The following is a 5,564-nucleotide window of genomic DNA, read 5'->3' as shown; positions in this document are numbered from 1 at the left end:
GCTCTAAGGGCCGCCGGCAGACAAAGTACAGGTGCAGTCAGTGTGGGGTAGGTTTGTGCGCTGTGCCATGCAATGAGAGGTACCATACTCTCAAGAACTATAAACTTTGTCACCTAGATACCTGATTAGGCAGATAGCTGGTCAACTGATCAAAAAATAGGCACATGCATTTTACTATGGCACAGTAATATAGTAATAATTTACTATAGTTACTAATAGTTTTACTGTTGATTTCCTCTTTTCCTGATCATTTGGAATGAGGATAAAAAGACAAAAAAAAAACATGCAAATAAGTTCAAACATCCACTCCATACATATTTCTTCCTGAATATTACTGATGAACTGATCAAAAAGTAGGCAACTATTCACATGTGTTTTACTACTATATAGTATTGTAATATAGTAATAATTTAGTACTTTCTCCTATTTTATTGTTGGTTTCCTCTTTTCTGATCATTTGGAATGAGGATAAAAAGACAAAAAAATTAATAAAATAAAACATGCAAATAAGTTCAAACATCCACTCCATACATATTATTTCCTGAATATTACTGATGAACTGATCAAAAAGTAGGCTACTGTTCACATGTGTTTTACTACTATATAGTATTGTAATATAGTCATTAAATTAATCAAAACTGACAGTAAAGCTATTTATAATGTCACAAAAGATTTCTGAAACTTATTTTTTCTAAAGAAATCCTCACAAAATGCATCACTTTGCATTATTAAGCCGAACAGCTATTTTCAATATTTATGATCAGAAATGTTTCTTGAGCAGCAAATGATTTCTGAAGGATCATGTGACACTGAAGACTGGAGTAATGATGCTGAAAATTCAGATTTGATCACAGAAATACATTTTAAAACATATTATAATAGGAAACTAAAATAAATTATAAAAAATATAATAAACTATAATAATATTTCACAATATTAGTGTTTATACTGTATTTTTGGTCAAATAAATGCCGCTTTGTTAAGCATAAGAGACTTGTTTCAAAAACATCAAAAAATCTTACGACCCCCAAAAAAAGCTTTATCCTGTATAAAATTGTTTTTATTTTATTTTATTTTAGTTTAGTTTAGTTTAGTTTAGTTTAGTTTAGTTTTTTTATTTTCTTGTTTTTTATTTTCTTGTTTTTTTATTTTATTTTATTTTATTTTATTTTTGAATGACTTCCAGTATTTGTTTTCCTGTAATCCCATATGGAAATGTAAGGAATGACATATATTGCCCTATATCAAGAGTAATGTTGCCATATATGTTACCTATAAGGCGATATATAATTCATTAAGAGCATATATAAAATCCTCACAGTAAAATTTGTATATGTACTGCTAATAACTATATGATGATTTTTTGATATAGTATCATATGTAGCAACCATATAAGTAAACAATACTGTATATATTTTTATATGCAACTTTCTTTAAAAAATCTGTATGTTTAGATATGTTTTTGTAATTTTTTAATACATGACTTATATGTACATATCTTATTATACATTATACATATCATATATACACACACACACATTTTTATATATCTGACAAATATGTCAAAAAATGTGTTACCACATATTTGTGTGGGCTAGATACATGTGTTAATAAATAAAATTGTTCCAATTTATAGTATGTTTTACTTCATATGACAATATACTTCATATATGGAAATTTCATATATGTACTTATATTACATTTGTGTATGGGATAATTGAGTGAATGATACATGAATAGTCCTAATTATCATCAGCATTTTCCCTACAAATGCAGTGTGGTCACATGTGATTCTCAGTAGTTCTGAAAGTGATTTGAGTGAACAGATCACAAAACGTTAAGGACGCTGTTTACGCATATTTTTAGAGCTGACTCCTTGTGATCGCCAGTGCAGATGTTTATCAGATATTTGTAGACAAATATAACACTTAAAATAGAACATAATGCATTCCAGATGATGCTTTTTTCACAGATGTCTTGTCTGCTTACAGGTGAAGACTCATTTAAGTCGTAGAACAGCAGTTAGTGGGTCCAAGTCAAAACTTCACCAAGCGCATCTCCTGTTCCTTCTCTCTCAGCACCGTTAAAGATTGTGGTTCACATCCTCATTCCTGCCCCCGGACTGAGAGACCAAGTCAGTTCACAGCGTAAACAGCTGTGTGACTGAAAGCACGTTGAAGATCAGGGATGTGCCCTGAGGACAGGATCAATTGTCAAGAAGAGTTGGCTGGAGCTAAACCGTACCGACAGGCCTCATCAAAGAAACATGGCCGTCAGAGTGGCTCTAAATCAAAGCGTTGGCCAAACTGAAAAGTGCCAAGACTGTCCTGCGTCTGTCCGGGTGATCCTCAACCCACCCTGGACACAATCACTGGAGTGAAAAACCCTTAAAGTCCCATTTTGCCTTCTTTCTCATTCACCGTTCCCAGAAAACCGTACAGGAAGTGGACCAACATTTGCTTTTTAATGAGCCACAGGAGCTTGTAAAGGATTCTTAATAGAAGAAACCTGAATATCAGAAACTGAAACATGTGCAGCACAAATGAGGAAGTGTAAAACATAACGACAGGATATCCGGGTTTGATTGTCATGAGGGGGTGCGTTCCCCTTAGATGTGGTCCTTCATTGAGCCATTCAAGTGACACATGCTACAACTATAGGCAGCAGATTTTGTGATCACATATGGGGTTAGATACAGTATGGGTCTTTTGTTAGCAAAGCGCCCATTCCACCCTATTAAATCTGGTCGTCTTGGTCCTGGGACCACTAAAAACCATATGAACATGGCCTTGGCTTGGGCCTCAAAGCTTAAAGGGTCTCATTCACTATTTCATACAAATGTTCTTACTTACTGCATGTGCAGCGCAGATTTATTACCCTCCTTCTAATGTTCATAAAGCCAGAGAATGTGCACAGTTTGCAATTAGCATAATACACGCCCAAACATCTCCATATATGGGTTTTCCTTTTCCTTTTTCTTGAACAGCCAGTCATTACTCTTTTCAAATGCATGCTTTATATGTTTTCAAACTCGAGTGCAAAGTCAAGTTCCTTCTGACCTCCTCGCATCTTCGTCTTTTGATGTTTTTTCATCAGGATGGTATTTTCAATCTTCTTCTTCATATAGTTTTTAAAAGCAGTGGCCAAACTTGAGTGTTGCCACCTACTGGACCAACAAATCAGTTCAGCCGATTCCAGGCACATGCACGAATTATGAAGACCAGCTAGAAATAGCTTCACATATTGTTTGACCTTGGTATGAATCCTGCTCAGGGGTGAGTTTCTGCTTATCTACCACAATAGGATGCATTGTTTGAAAAATTAATTAGTGACTAACCAATACTGTAGTAATATGGTTGCACCTCGCTGGTGTCATTAATGACGTCACATGTAGGTGGTGGAGTAACTTCTGCTAATTAATCAACATGAAACAGAAACAGAACGCCATTCACTTTTTTAATTATGTTAACATGCAGTATGCCAATTACATTAACATAAAAAACATTGGCTTTATTCAATGATTTCTTCTCCGCGGCGCGTTCAAGAGAGTACCACGATGTCCACGGTGTCCATGCAGAAATATATACAACACGTGTTGAAGACTGACACAGAAGATAATTCAATTGTTGAATTAAGTTATTTTTGTTTTCTTTGTGCACAAAACATATTCTCGTAGCTTCATAAAATTAAGCTTGTCACATGGACTATTTTAACAATGTACTTACTACCTTTTTGGGCCTTGAATGTGGTAGTTGCGTTGCTGTCTATGCAAGGTCAGAAAGCTCTCGGATTTCATCAAAAATATCTTAATTTGTGTTGAAGATGAACAAAGGTCTTGTGGGTTTGTAACGACATGAAGGTGAGTAATTAATGACAGAATTTTTGGCAGAACTAACCCTTTAAGTAATTGTAGGTTCCCTCTTACATCATACTCTGGGGTTCCCATACGGCCTCACACATCTGTACTTTTTTCACATGTTGAAATATATAGACTGAAATGTATACATGTTAAAAATTGAATTAAATATGTAGATTGTATTGAATGTTAGCTTGCTTGTTTTGCTCAAGAGCATGATTCAAACCACCGTCACCTGGCATAGGAGGTCGCAGCCTCTAGTGTACCACTTGAAGTCAGTGGAGTAAGGTTTACAAGCTAGCCTGCCTAAACTCCAACCCCATATTTGTACTAGCAATAAATTCTGCTTCTAACCAAATGTCGACAGCTGTAGTTTCAACCGCACAAGTTTGTGATGCTGAAACTATAGTTTCGGGAAATGCAGAATTGTTAAACTGTGTTAATAATGACAGAACATGTGAGTGTTGTTGGTTAGTGATGTTTTTTGGGAAACACCCCAGAGTGGTAAGAGAGGTATGAGAACTGGTTTTATTGGTGCCATGACCCGGATGGGGATGAAGTTTAGGCAGGATAGCTTGTAAACCTTACTCTCTTGACTTCAAGTGGTACACTAGAGGCTGCGACCTCCTATGCCAGGTGACGGTGGTTTGAATCCCAAATCCCATACTTTTGGCTTGGTATTCATCTGGACCTTAACACAGTGTCCTAACTACACGTGACGCAACGATAACAGGTTTCTTTTCCATGTTAATCAGAGGTTTTGCCCTAACTAGCCGTGACGACGACACGTAAAATTTCGATTTTAGAAATGGTTTTTTTTTCCGCGACGTCGTGGCTGGAACAACAACATACAAACTATATGACAGAAGATAATCTCAGGTGATTATGTGCTTTATTCAAAGTTAAACATGTCTAATGGGAGTTTGAATATAATTTTTCGAGACCTTTATAGCCATACTGAAAACAATATTTATGTAATAAAACAATACAGGGGGGTCACATAGCCATAAAAGTCTCAGAGTTTCGTTAAAAAAAATTCTGTCTAAAATGACTGAACAACACCAGAGGGTTAATGATGTTAAAATGTGAGATGGACTTTACCCTCTTTAACCATCAGCAGAACCACAAAACTAATCTACAAAGAGCTACTCGCCACTGATGGGAAATTTCCAACGACAAGCTTGAAAATGTCAACAAGCTGTAGTTTCCCTGGCCCCGGTGCACCTCTGGAACTCCCAGAAGCTTGATTTTGGGTGCTGACCGGCATATGACCACACGACCCTCATCGAATGCACCAGTGCCCACAGAAAGAGAAAACTCTCTCGCTCTTCCTGATACGACTGCAGCTGAGAGAGGTTTTTAGCACTGTCCAAAGAAATACTTGAGGTTAGAAGAGTAAGCACAGAAACCACTAACAACAAATAGACAAGAGGCAGTCTGTCTGTGTCAATACGGTACACACCACACTTCTGAAACTAAAGGAGAGAGAGTTCAAACCATGAAAACTATGGGTATAGGGGAAGAAAAGAAAAACAGAGGGAAAATAGTCATGAGAAGAAGCGATAGAGCAGATTATAAGAATTTGTTGAATTTAGGTTTTAGGGTAAAGCATTGGTTAAAAACTGCCATGCGTATATATGTGTGTGTGTGTGTGTATATATCTATATGTGTGTGTGTGTGTGTGTGTGTGTGTGTGAATATATATATA

This window comes from Sinocyclocheilus grahami, unplaced genomic scaffold (genome assembly GCF_001515645.1).
Source record: "Sinocyclocheilus grahami isolate Dianchi unplaced genomic scaffold, SAMN03320097.WGS_v1.1 scaffold102.1, whole genome shotgun sequence".
Classification (NCBI taxonomy): domain Eukaryota; kingdom Metazoa; phylum Chordata; class Actinopteri; order Cypriniformes; family Cyprinidae; genus Sinocyclocheilus; species Sinocyclocheilus grahami.
Note: the sequence above shows the minus strand (reverse complement) of the source record.